Source organism: Orbicella faveolata, unplaced genomic scaffold (assembly GCF_042242905.1).
Source record: "Orbicella faveolata isolate gen_17 unplaced genomic scaffold, um_ofav_v1 contig_4, whole genome shotgun sequence".
In the NCBI taxonomy this organism is placed as follows: Eukaryota; Metazoa; Cnidaria; class Anthozoa; order Scleractinia; family Merulinidae; genus Orbicella; species Orbicella faveolata.
The window spans coordinates 10,960,246-10,974,914 of record NW_028301569.1 but is presented as its reverse complement, the minus strand read 5'-3'; the positions used below and the strand labels follow the sequence as shown (position 1 = coordinate 10,974,914).

Below are 14,669 nucleotides of genomic sequence, written 5' to 3'. Positions count from 1 at the left end.
TTGCGTTTTGTTCTGGGGTTAACGAAACAACTATTTGCCATTTTGTTTGGTCTTCAGTCAATTTAAAAGACTTCATCCTCCTAGAGGTGTCCACACAGGGCAGTGTGCCAGACAGACTGTATCACTTCAAATTGTATTGAATACACAGCCCTGTGGGTACAATAGTTCATTCCAGAAAGAACAGGTTGACTGCAAGTAGACTCGCGAGTGAGCAAGCATTGAAGAGGAGGACAACAGAATTCAGGTAAAGATGCATGAAAGGGCGTTTTTGTTAGCTTAACATCTTTTGCTGTAAAAACGGTTAAAAGTTATTGCTTCGTGCAAGGTTTGTTCTTTCGCTTTTTGTAGAAAGAGCTACAAGAGCCAATTACCAATTCTGTGGCTTAAGTTTCCCGAGGCCGAAAGCCAGTCGATCTATAATAGCACGCTCTCTTCAGTTATTTCAACTCTTGCTATACTGGTTATCTTGCAAAATTTCAACTTACGTTTAACTGACATTTTAAGCATCCTATAGAGTCGCTAAAAAACCGAAAGCTTCGTTATTGTTTTATTGGAACATGTACGCCGATCATTCAGCATTATTCTCTCGTTCTTTCGACGCTGGCTCTAAGGTGCTGTCCCAGAAAAAGAGTTGGTCTGGATTAGAGCCTCACCTTGAATTTGGTGGGGAAAAAATGAAATCGTACGTAATGAAAAATGCTGAATTAGTAGACTTGGTTTTTATAGAGCAACACGCGGGTCACGAGTGTTCGCAGAATGTCGTCCTCTGGAGTTATCGTTTGCCTAGGCAACATGTATGCAATTTTGTCCTCGCCCAGTTTTAATTTGTAATCTGGAAATATATTTGACAATCACAGTTCCTTCGGCAAATCTACCAGGAATCTAGTTCTTTTTTCAGTACAGACGAGAAATACGAGATTGTTTTGTCTGCTACTGCCGGTCGCCGTTCTAGAATAATTTTTAGTTTATAAATAGAAACGGGTGTCGCATGTACCTAGCAGGCCCTTTTAAACTGATAAGCAATCTTTTTATGCTCATGAGGAAATAGCTTGACTTATCTAATATATAATATCACATCAAACGTTTTTTTTAAAGTTATATGGCCGTTTTGCTTAATGTCTTGAAGGTCAAGACAACGTTGTCTTCAAGATATTTCATCGTTTCATCGGACTGACATCGTAAAATATCGGACTGCACAGGTACAATCAACGTATGTATATGAGTTCTATGCAAGTAACCAAGAAAAAAAAACCCCGTGAGATCAAATAGGTCAGGTTTTTTAAACAATTCATTTAAACACAGTCGTTTCGTGACATTTTCATCTTCGTGTAAGAAAAAGTAGTACTCAATTTTAATTATCCCGCCCACACCTCATCCCCCCTGATGAACAATGAGTACTTTCCCTAACACAATGTCACGCATTTGTACATTTGATCGATCACTCTAGCACGCGATAATCAGATCTTATAACGAAAAAAAAAAGTTGATGAAATTTCTCAGTATTTTTTTGAAGTATGACGCCAAACATTGTGACAGACGTGATGAACGAAGTTTTCCATGCAAATTTTTTCGCATTTCCATCTCTGACACTTCTCTTGGGCACTTGATAGCTGAAGTACTGGTAATCCTCTTAGAGAGTAAGTTTCCGGCTGAGCTCATACGAGGTCAGACGGGAACAACGGTTAAAAAGAATATGACGCCCAGGCGTTGTTTATACTAACATGGGTGATATTCAAACGTGCGGTGCAAACTTCAGTATTTTGTAAACGGTTCAAAACCCTCCTACATGCTAAATATGTCGATAAAAGTTATATCGTGATTATCGATTGTGGCATCTTTATAACAAACCCCAGAATTAGGTAACCTAATCTAAACGCGAAGCTTTGATGAACACCGACGCAAAACTAGTACTCCACAACCAAGTCATGTTAACACAAAATCTACACATGATCTGTCTTCCCAAGTTTCAGTTTGTCGACGCACGCCATAAGAAGTGCAAGCCACTTTGGCTGAAAAACGTACGTGGTCACGAATACCCAGCCACAGACAATTTAACGCTTTGTTTGGGCCGGACTTCTTATTTAGTCTGCGATTAAGGAATACGCGTCCATCTGCCCCCTATGAGAGTTCCGGCCTAAGACAAAGCGCGAAAGTTTTCCTCGTTTCCGCGCGTCCTGTTGCTCTATGCTATAAATGTTTTAATAAACTGCCGACTGCCGTGGAAGCGTCATACACAAAAGACCGTGTTTAGCCACGTTTCCACACACTGAGAAAAGAGTAATACAACGAAATTCCGACGCGCAACGCCTATTTGTGACGAGCTTCGAGGTATATTTGGAAATCTGGTCAAACACTGTTTTGAGTGTAGTATATATTCTCAATCAAAACCTAAACTAAGGAGAAAACGAGAAACAAAATATACCGTCTACCGTCACGGCTATGATTTCCTTCGCTGAAACCTTGATGAATTGTTAATGAGTTTGAAAAATGGGAAGGGGAAAACCTCTGGAACCAGGGTAGTAATATAATAAGCGCATGGAGATTAGTGAAGAAATCATTAGGTTTAACTTGAAGTCGCGACTAAAAGGCTACACAACCGCAAGTGAGAGTGAACAATATCGCGAAAGACAATCATGCTATCAACGCACAAGCTAAGATTGGTTGGGTTTAGGCATGACAAGGCAATGTTCCTTCTCGATAAGCTACAAACACAGTCTCAGCCAAAAATGATCCAAGGCAGAGCCTTAGCAAGTAACAGGCAAACAGAGACACTTGCCTCAGTCATTGTTTTTCGTTTTTGTTCATGGTTTTCAGTCATCATAAACACCCTAAATACCTAGGAAAGGAATTAAACTATGACCATTGTCTCAGTCATATTTTTTTCTGGCTACAGCCCTGCTAGGTTGACCTTGTCTTTTTTTCCCCGTTCACGGGTGCTGACAGCGCGTGTCTGACAGTTTGAACACAGAACATATGCTACTAGCATAGTGAGGAATTTGAGGGTACATATAATTAAAGCCAGGCACACGATCAGAATTTAAAGCAGAGAAATCTGTCTTGTAACGAAATTACACTTGCTCTTTTGGTTTGACTTCAATCACATCTGAAGTGTCGTTTCACAAATGCAACGTGCTTGGAGCTAAACCACGAACTATAAACTCGTGACTTTAACCTTACAGAGGCATTGATTTCCATGGATTGACTTACTTTTACATAGTAAATTAAATCAGTCACTATTAGATCACTCAGTACAACACCAGTGTAGTGTAGAATTACTTACATGGATTCAATTCATTCCAACTTTTGTCAATCGAGCAGAGCTTACGTTACAGCATTTCTAATAAAGTCAAATTTGCGGGACACCCTTCAGGGCAATATGTTAATGTTCGGGAAAAGAATATTCTAACTAAGTTATTGGTGGTATTCATGTCAGAAATGTCTGCTATTTCCGATAAATATAACTTTAAAATAAGGAGCCTTATTATAAACTCGAAACAATGATATTCATATAGCTAATATTTCATCTCGATCTGGTTTAAGCTCAGTTGCTAAGTTATCAGAGTTACATAACAATCTTGACATTTTAATCAAAACATCTCCCTCTAGGTTTTACGTATATACGTGTAATGTGATTGGACTTTATTGATTAGTTGTAGATTATATTGTTCTTTATTCTTATTTTCTTCACTTAACTCAAGTTCCTGAGTCCATAGCTTTAGAGTAAATTAGTGTTTAACTGTTTGACTTCTGTGATTAATATTGATTCATTCAACAGCTAAAAGTGAACAGCCAAAATATAGGGTCATGCGGTATACTACAGGGATGCTTCGACCGACTACCGGCATGCGGTTAAGTCGATCGTTTGTGCCGTTTTGTTTGAAAGAGAGAAAAATAGAGTAAACAGAACTCCAAAAGTACTCTCTTCATAGTTGCAAATCTTGCAAGAGGCATTCTTAACTTTCGGCATCACGAAAAAAACTACGAGCGATTTAATTCATAAGTTTTTATAAAATAGATAGATAGATAGATACTACTTTAACAGAGAATATTCTACCATATGAGAATTAAAGGTAAGAAGCTTGTTAGTTGTCAAGTGAAAAAGATGAAATCTAAGTTGAGTTGAAAGTCCAACTAAGAGTACAAAGTTTGTTGTCTAGGCTTGACACAATTCAAAGAGGTCTGGACCAATGCCAGTCTCAACAACAAAAAAACATTGGCGGTCAAAACATTTATTCACAGTTCTTAGCATGTCTCAGACTACGTGAAAGCGTTTGCAATGACAACACACTGGGAAAATATAGACAATAATATTTTCATGTTGTATTGTGACTATTGTTATGAGTTTTGTTGTTTATGAACTAAATTACATGGATTTCCTGTCTTTAAACCAGAATTCTCTTCCTTATATGCCATAGAATAACAGTATGGATTTGTAATTCTGCCAACATGCTATTTGCAAATCATATTGCAAAGTGGTCATGACTGAATACCAGATTTATGATCTTTAAGGAGACAACATCTTTGTAAAGTGGAACCAGGAGGGGTATGTTTTTATACATTAGGGGTTAAAAATGTGTGCGGCGTTTTAGTGCTCGTAAATGATGCGCTTTTGATTGACTAAAACTATCAACACAGCAATACAACTTCTGTATACGAATAGCGGCGATTGTTTTGCCTCCAGGACTTGAGGATTAATATCTCGGTGATATCTGCCTTTTTGTGACATATCTTGATTAATGGGATTGATTGACACCATTAAAATATTGGATTATCGCCATGGCAAACTTTACAGTGTCTCGCACGCTGCGTCGCGTTGTTTATGTCTAATGCACAGTTCACGTTCTCCAAGACAGCCTTCAAAAGCCTTCTTTTTCCCGCGTGAAATTTAACCAAGTAGCCCATTGATGATGTTTTAACTTGAAGAGGCCTAGTTTTGTGTGAAAACATTTCTAAGTTTCACCGGTAAGGTATTCACTAGGGCTTGTGTTCAATTTCCATCCTCCACTAGAGGTTTATCCAATCGACACATGTGCACACGACGATGTGTTTGTAAAGGGTCAGTAATCTGATTAGAATTATTAGAACGGAAACGCAACGAGGTAGAACAGACTAGGAATGCGGCGTAACAACATGCAATTAAAATTCTCAACAGAGAGACTTGAGACGGTCGGAAAATTGCATGCAAAATCAAGGCAAGAGCAGGCATTTAAGTGGTAACACACAAAAGCAACTATAAAGGTTATGATTTTGCAAGTCTAGAAGATTTCGTTGTCCATAAAGTGTCTTGAAAATGTTTGCTCAAACCAGAGGCATCAGGAAGGAAGAAAATCGCCAGCGATTGAGATTGAAAGTCAATCAGCGCGTACTTGTTCTCATTTCAGAGGACTAAATGTGATCAGTCAACAGTTTATTACTTATAGGAAGTGCACAGTGTAAGATTGCATGCAGATTAAGTCATCTGATATACTGCACCTTTTCTCCACTTTGGGTACTTCAATACAAAGTCTACAAAAGGTCTCGCGTTGCCTTTCTTAACAGTTTTCACAAGAGAATTCCACTAAAGAGTCATGCAGACTTAGTGAGAAAACAAGACAAAGGATTGTTACCCGGCAAATTTGCCTATGTTTAGGTCAATCGCCGGCATTGCAATTTGGTTTATAACTTGCGTGTGCCCTTCAGAATCCACACTTTTCAGTTTATAGCTCATAACTGAATAAGTCTGGCAAACGCAGCATTAGTAAAATGGCATCAATCATCTCTAGAATATCATAAAAAGAAATTAAGATACGTGTAGTTATTTCTTTGCCCCGACCTCGCTACACTTGGACTAAGCTGAGAGAGTCGAGACGGACATTCAGTGACCATGTTAACCGCCTATGGTTACAAGATATCTACCTCTAAACGACTCAAAAAAAAAATGGAATTTTTTCAAATGACACCATCACTGATATCTTTAGCGGTAAATTAAGGATAGCCATGCCAACATGGTATTTCAGCTAGAAAAAAAGGATCCCTTGTCTCCGGTCCCTTGCTTAAAAATCAGTGAAACTGAACCCTGATCCTTGGTAAGAATGGCCATATATGGAGAGCACGTGATCACCTCGCTAAATATAAATCCCGATAGTTTTTTTAAATTTGAGTCAGAACTTTCACAGATCAGAGCATTTCAACTTTTTGAAGGTTTACGTCAGTACAAAGCTTGGCATAGATAGAAGTGCTTCATAATTTTTTTTTGAGAAATGTATTTCGTCACAGAACTTCACTGCTCGTGGAATGATGGAAAGTTTTTAAAATTCAGTGTCAAGGAAGGACTATGTGTCAGGTTAGGGAGCATCTGCTAGATTCTTAGGTAGTTCACTTCACCATCGTCCCACACAAATGGGGGGTTTCATGTAAGTGCCCTCTCCTGCTGTTGTTCTAGATTTTTCCTCGATCAGTAGCAAGTTGCATGTAACCATAGGCACCATCAGAAACTTCCCTTTAATACGAGTTTCTGGAACGATTTGTACTTAACATTAATTTACCTCGAAGAACGCATAATTATGTTTAGATGCAAAGTCCAAAGATTAGGCTAGGCTCTCTCATATTCAGTAGCTCTTAAATGATTGTTTAATACCCTACATTATGATGTTTTTCGAAGACGGGCTTAGATTTGAGCAGTCCGACCACTTTTTCTCAAGTCTTTAAAAATCATTACGAACTTTCGAACGTACGAATTTTTTGTTACTGGCGATGAAGCAAGAACCTGAAACACTAAACACAATGCTCTTAAGTCCTCAGCTAATTGGGTGTGGCTACAAGGCGCACACACAAAGTTGATTTTTTTTTTTTAGCTATTAGAGTTCAAAGATGCAACGAGGATAAAGTTCAAATTATTGTTGGTGTCATTTCACTCCTCGCGCGCTTTTACACCCGAGCACGCACAGTAAATATAGGTGGTTAAAATTCTATATGCAGAATCGGTTTTCACTACTATTTGTCTTTCTAGCGGGCGACCGCTTTCTTATTCGTGGTTTAGTGAGATTCTCTATTTCATATTATTTATGCCTTTTCAGCAATTAAACTAGTAAAACGGGTTGCCAATTTTGGTTCCTAAAACTGACATCACCGCTGACCACTATAATTTGGGACTAGACGTGGATCGCGCGCAAATTTACTTGGAAGCGTAAAATTACTTCAGGACTCTGGCTAAAAGTTCCCGAGCGCTTTATTTGTGATTTCCACTGCTACAGCTCATATACTGAGGATAAATCTGATAGGTAGGGCATATAATTAGCTTAACTGTAAGTTTTACATAAATAGTACCTAACGTACTTTGTATTATTTGTATACTTTTGAAGACGGGTTATTTTGTGTTGCGTCGCTTTCGTTGTGTTTTTTGTAGAATTGGTACCGGTGGTCAGTTGATCCGTGAAGAATTTGATTCTAACGCGTTTTAGCGAGTTACAAAGCTCCCAAGAGTTTAATATATGTTTAAATACACAACTTACTTGGATTTTTCGTGTATGAGTACAACACACCGACAGAATTAATCCGAGCCATACAAAAAAGTCAAAATAGTTCTCCAGTCCTCGGGTTACAGCGGCAGTTATAGAAGTTTGCGTTGAAGGATTTGTAAAACAATCAAATCATTAGCACAGTTCGGCTCATAGTCACACGATGTTCTTGAAATGTTTTTACTTCTCAGTCTCTGTCCATGTTTAGAACGACTCAGATAATTACGTAACAAAACGACGAGGGTACGACGAGGGTGTGTTGTGGCTTGCAGACTTAAAAAAACATGTGATATGCGCTGGGAAATGATTACGTCTCATTTTCAAGCAATCGTTCATCACCAGCTTGAAAAATAAAGCCTGAGTCCTGACCTGTATTTCCTTTAGAAGGATATATATTTTAGCCATATTTTTTTTTAGCTTCATTCCATTACTGGGGTATTTGTCTGGCTGGTCAATACGAAACTTATTGCACTTTGTTGCCTTTGGATATGCGAATCACGCACGGATGGGTTTAGTTTCTGTTATATCATATTACTTTATAAGTTTATCTCAGTCACTATGATGGGAATATTCTTATGAGCTTTCATGAATCAACAGCTGGCTGTCGTTCAGTAAAAGCTTATTTCCTGTCAGCTACTGTAAGGTGTAGTAGGCTGTCTGAGTGGTATTACTTTACCAGACTTGTGACATGCACAGGTCAAAAATTCGATCTATCGTTCAAACGTAATTAGAATTTTCTAGTGTTGCATGGAACTAATTTTATCAAATTAGTTTTACCAAATTAGGAAACTACAAGGACATTTCGGACCAAATTTTAAAGGAAATCTTGTGCGCGTTAGTAAGAATTTATATTGAAAGTCAGTATAACAAACTAAGTCTCCGCGTTCAGTTTCAACCTAGTTTTTAGGGAGCGGTAAAACTGTACCTTTGACAGCGAAACGGTACTATGCTGTTAGTAATTTAAGCATACTACAAGAGCTTTCTCCGCCCGCTAGGCAACCGTAAATACTGAAACAGGCGATACAGCGAGCCACCTTAAATTTCTAGCACACAGGGGTAGAGAGTGATTCAGGACAGAAGGGACACACAGCCTAGTAGCGGTGGAGAATCTGATATCTAGGAAATCGTGGATCTCGGAAACCTTTAGATCCGATCTCGAAATCCTTAGTGAGAAGCGCGAAGAATTTTTTTGTGTATATTTCTTACTGTCTGGGATTCTTAAATTTTTTAAAGGAGTTCATTCACGGCATTTTGAGTTATTCTGGCCGCTTACAAAGTTATCTTTAAATTGAAGGAAACCTAAAAATAGTAGTTTTCTAAGATGGAAAAACACCAAAGAGACAATAATAAACCATAAAGAGACAAGTATGGTTAAGGATGGAGAAGATTAACACGGATTACGAACGACAAACAAACTTGAAAAATCTAGGCTAAATATTTCAAGATGTGCAAACCGTTCTCCGATTTTCAAACACGGATCTTGAAGTCTCGGCGAATCTCGGACTTACCACTCGTATTCCTAGTGAATGTGGGGAATTGTGGGTGATTTACACAAAAACCGAAGCTTTGCCTCAATTTAAAAAAAAATAATAACATTGAAAGATGTTCATATTAAACTGCAAACAGAGTCTAATTGTTTTGATAAGCCGTTGTCTGCCGTAATGAAGTTCGATCACGAGCACAACAGGCTAAAATCCAGTAAGAGTTCTGTTATCTTTACCGGCTGCCGTAGCGCACAGCTAGACGGCTCACGTGTCGATCTACAACGGGGGTAAATTTTAATTCATTGGGGTTTTGGTTTTTTATCGTGGATTAAACAGCTTTGATCCTTCTTTAAGTACGCTTAACTCTTAACACCCTTTTAAGTAGGAAATGATTTATTTCTGTACTACAGTCTGACTGAAAGCCGGTCACTCAGTTTTTGGAAACAGTAGTAATTCTAGACATGCCATGAAATTTCAGTTATCGTTCTGAAGCTATTGTTATATTGATATAACAGCATATCAGTTATGCCTTATAATCTTTGTATTTCCACCTGGATAAAAGGTTGCTTTCTCCCCACTCAATCAGATTAAAAGTAATTGAACGCCAGTTTTGTAGATCTTGCAAACCAGACGAGAAGTTCACGAGAGCGTCAGTTTTTTATGGGGTCACTCACATGGAAGGGAGAGGGTCATTTTTTTAACGGAGCAAACTTAAACAAGAAGCGAGCTTTAGTGTGTACGTTAAATGTAGTTATGGGATCTTGTTAGCCCGGAGTTTGCATGACTTTCTAGTCTTCGCTAAGATTGCGTGCCATGTAATTATTTGCAGAACATGCTCGAAAAAGAATATCACAGAAATTCCAAGCGCGTTTTCAGCAACTGAGTTTGGCATTTTTCTACTGATCGAGCTGCCAGACTGAAGTTCAATCATATATCACTGAGAATTTCCGTTTCTCTTTACATTTTGTATTTATATTTTTAGTCACGTTATTGCTATCTTTGTTCATATTTCGAATTTAACGAGCGGGATTTTCATTACATGAATTGAACTGTCCAAATATTTGGTATCAAGTAAAATAATCACTGGAGAGGTAAAAATAAATCCAAGATTGTGATGGACTTGAAACATTTAGACAGAAGTTTTTCAGGATTCACAAAACTAGCTTCTTTAGGTTCTGTGGCTTTTATCATTCTTCAGTGTTAGTCATCAACTTGACTCACTTAATTAGTCTTCTTGATATGCCGACATGACTCGCGCGGTATCATTTCCTGAAAAGGCACGCACCAAAACCTGGACCCTTAGACATATATACATGTCTGGATTTATGAAAACAGTGTCAAAGAAATTGCGCCCTGCTTAAGCGATAGACGCTCAATCGGTAGACGATATAAAAATTAAAAGGAATTTCGGTTTTTTTTTCTTCACCCTCTTTTCCTTGCTCTTCTCTATTTTTGTTTCATCGCTTGGAGTGATTTTAAGGCCTTCAGGAGACGTGAAATCAAAGATATAAGTGTACATGGGTGATTTGTCGTGAAGTACTGACACGGTTTTCATAGATCAGGGGCACCCAACGACCGTTTTCTCTCTAATGCTGTTAGATGCTGTTTTAGGCTATCTGGAGTACTTTTAAAGCTCTGTAGGTTAATTTTAGGTTGCACTAAAAAAATTTTATCTGTTCGGATATTCTAGGGGAACTTGAGTATTCTCGAATTTATTAGGGCTTTTTTGTCCATTTCCCGAAAACCTTAGGTCTTATCGCCTTTCCGAAAATGATAGCTGACCTTTTTTCGGTACTCAAAACGACATTTTCAACAGTCCGAAAACAACAGACATTAAATTTCTCATATCACGAAAGTTCGAGGTGCCAATTCTCTGAAGAAAATCAGAGGGGATTAAAGGCCTTCCGAACAGATAATTTACCGAAACGATCCGTTGGGTGCCCCTGATAGATCCAGTCGTACATATGTACCGATATTGGACATATATATCATATATTACGTGACGATAAAATAGTCCATCGATCATCGCACATGGTCCACAGTCCAAGAGGCTTGCTGGTTTTAACACATGCTTTTCAACTGTACTGTACAATAGTTAATTGAATCGCACTGTTTGCGTGAGCGGCTGACACAGCAGAAACTGGCGAGGCACGAATAGGCAAAGATTGAAGAGGACTTTAGTTATCCAGGTAACATCATTCAATATGGTTGATGTGAACTATGATAATTACAAATTTAGAGTAACTAGCTATTATTGAGAAAAAAAAAAGTTCAATTTTTTTTTCTTCGAACTGATCGAAAAGGAAGGGTGTAAACACGATTTCAACAAACGTGGTCTCTAAGAAGGAAACGAGTCAGTATTAGTGGTTAGATCTGATTATCTACATATATTCATTGATTATTTTATGTATTCACTTTAATAAGCACACACTTACGAACGAGATAAGATATTATGAAGCAGGAAAGACAACTGTGAAGCGCATTTGCGCACCCTTTGCCACAAAAGCTTTCAATTGCGCGAAAATTGTGGACTGTTCGAAACACTTCAGCCTTAATACTTTCTCATTTCGAGGTCAGTCATTAAGTGCGTTCGATTCTTGCCTTTGAGCTGTTAGCTTACACTTTGTTCACAATGTGTAGTAACCGGCTTTGCTATGACAACACGACGAGATAGGATTTGTTGCATCTTCTAGATTTAGGCTTTTGAAAATACAGATTTTCTGCCATTTGTTTAAGCCGGAAATCCTTTCTTACACGATGAGAAAACAGTTTAGTCTAGCCAGTGACTCTTCAGCTCTTAGCATAGAACGAAGTTAAATACGAGATTAGAGTCTTGCGACTTAGTTGACTTTTCACTCCAACTCACCGGGTGCTTATGATTACGGAGATACCCATGGCATGCACGCACATGTAATATCGAGATCTGAAAATAATTGATGAGTCACGCAGATAAAATCAGCCTTGATGACTGTCTAATTGACCATAAACTACTCAACATAACAATATTGTGATAAACAGAAGTGAACAATGTACAGGTCAAAACCATAACTGCAACATATAGGCCGTTAGCATGCTATTGAAAACAAGTCACGCGAACATTGCTTGTCACAATGACACTTTCGTGATAATTTTACACGAGACGTCCAAAGTCCGTGCATACCGTAGTGTCATTCTTTAAACAAAGGCGTATTTCATGTCTTCAATTGAACGTAGCTATTCAAACGCGTTGTCAGCACCGTCACATTTAATCTAACATCCCACGAATGTAAAACCGCATCCTTTCTAATGCATTCCAGCCAATTCTGCTCTCAAACTTATTCCATCCAACCGCACTACTAAGAGATACGCCGGGTTTATGTTACTCTGGTTCAAGGGGTCTGGCCAGTGTCCCGTCATGTTGTATTTTTTTGACAGGTAACTCTATTCTCTCTGTGCATCTATTCGGTAAATTGTTGGCACAACTTGACAATTCTGGAGGCTGGACTAGTATTCCTTTTGGGGCGAGTTGCTATACTCTTCGATCATAGTTACCTAGACACTTATGCTTACAGAAGCTATTCTTTAACGCTGGCATTTAGCGCAGACCACAATCTAATCCTTGCAAAGTAAAATGGCCCTTCAATTTTATTACACTTGTGTTTGATTTTCTTTGAATACGTTGTCTTAGTAACCGCACTGCATTGATAATCAGTAACTTGGTAGATAAGAAGTGTACCCTTCAACAAACTTACACCACACTTCAGGTCCAAGCTAACTTGAGATGTGTCCACCAAGGAGGTCTCCATATAGACTACTTCGCCCTCTCCTCGCAGCTACGCCCAATCTACCCTTCCTGCCACTGTTCTGATCAGGCCTAGCCTCTGTGTACTTACCAGCACACGTTTATCAGAACCAGTTTTCCACTGTCTTTCGTGTTGAAATTTTTCAAAAAGAAAAATAAGCTTGTGCTTTGAAAGAAAACTTAAAAATAACTTGCGTAAACCCAGTGTAATTAACCTGTCATTAGAAAGGCGAGTTTTGATTTTCTTTGCCATACATGGCGTGCTTTAAAACCACGTGATAAGCTCAAGAATAAAAGGTGGATTTTGCGAAGTTCTCATCACACCTGCAAAAACTGGGGATATTTAGATATCTCTTTTAAAAATCCTCGATACTTCAGAGAAATTCTGATCACAGCTAGTTTGGGATTCCGCACTCTGGAAACATGGACTTAAGTTAAATATCATGGAAGTTCTTTATGACAGGTTAGGGAACATCTGATAGGTTAGTTCAGTTAGCTATTGGTCACCACTTAGTGGAGGGTTGTACTTTATTTTACATAATATATATAACCTTTATTTACCCTTCCGCAAGACCTATGGTTTTCGCGTTCAGCTTTGAAACACAGGTCATCTTCGATCAACATATAGCACGCATTTTCACGCAGATGTTAAAGGCTAAAAGTGAACCACTACAACTGGTTGCGGCTTTAAAATAAATTAAATCACCACACTACAACTGATGAAATGGGGCATTTGGGAATTTAGAATGGCATGGTTACAACGCAACATTATTTCCTGTCGATAAAATGGCCCAGCCTTTATACTATAGACAAGTAAAACATCGCTAGATTTATAGCTAAAAGCAACCAGGAATTTGAGTGTCATTCGAACGTACGTCGAACTTTTTTTTTTTGGACATAAATTAGGTTCTTTAAAGCTGTCCTCCAAGACATCTTGACCAGCTCTTTTTCTTCGTACTGGGTGCGGCGACAGTGGAAGAAACACAGTACAAAGGCTTTATCTTAACTGACCACAAGCTCCTTGCGCTTACAAATAATGCACTGCAAAAAAAAGCTCAGCTTATCTTCCTGCCGTTATTATTTTTAGAGACAACTTTTGTGGTCAGTTTGGTCACTTTTGATGTACTCAATATGATATTAACACCGCTGTCCAATGTCCATTTTTAACCGCGGTTTAGAGTACTGATTGGGATATATACCAAGGACTTCAGGCACCGGAAGGACCAGGGTTTTTGTTCAAGTTTTATGGCTAACTTGGAGAAAATGTCTAAAATAGGACAAGTGCATGGCAAAATTGACAACGAAACACTTTCTTAGAGTTGCCAGTTATCGTTAACACGTACCCTGCTCGAGTCCAAAAGTTTGAAACGTGAAGCGACTGAATTTTGAACCTGACAAATTACAAATGAACAAGCAGAATAGCATGAAAATGCGATCCTCGTCACTGCTAGTGCTTCTCTTGTTTAGCACTTTCAGTGCTCAGTTTACTCATGCGAAATAACTTCAAACAGGACTGTGGAAAATCAGATCAGAGCTTGTAATAATATTACATTCAGTCTACTTTGTTTGCTTTGGCACTGTTGACCCTGCAGCCAAATATAACTGTGCTTGGCTCCAGTCCGTCTAGATAACACAAATCGTAGTTTGGCCTGCAAGCAAATTTCTCTTCTTGCAATTTAGAACTGGAGGGAAAAAACCTTAACGAGCACCTCAGTTACTGTGATTAACTCTGTGTAGCATTGGAAAATCAACATTTACTACTAATAATCAGTGCTGAGAACAAAGTGCTATTATAATCTCCATGATATTCTCAGCCAGTTCATAGCCTCCGGCTATTTTCTGTCTTTAAGAACGTCGGAGCATCCTTCAGACAAATTAATTATTTTACTAAATCTGGTTTCCCAGGTC

The 14,669-nt window shown here is 38.5% G+C and overlaps 1 protein-coding gene across 3 annotated transcripts in view; it reads left to right on the top strand.

Annotated features, from left to right (window-relative positions):
* Positions 1-14,669, top strand: part of LOC110059559 (hemicentin-1-like) — a 68,515-nt gene continuing 53,846 nt past the window's right edge. Inside the window, exon 1 of one of the 3 annotated variants that reach the window (XM_089276082.1) lies at positions 1-244. The gene's annotated coding sequence lies outside the window, so the exon portion shown is untranslated. Of the gene's footprint in view, positions 245-6,801; positions 7,260-10,406; positions 11,170-14,669 lie in introns of those variants that run through there. The other 2 variants (XM_089276084.1, XM_089276085.1) reach the window with 2 other exon arrangements.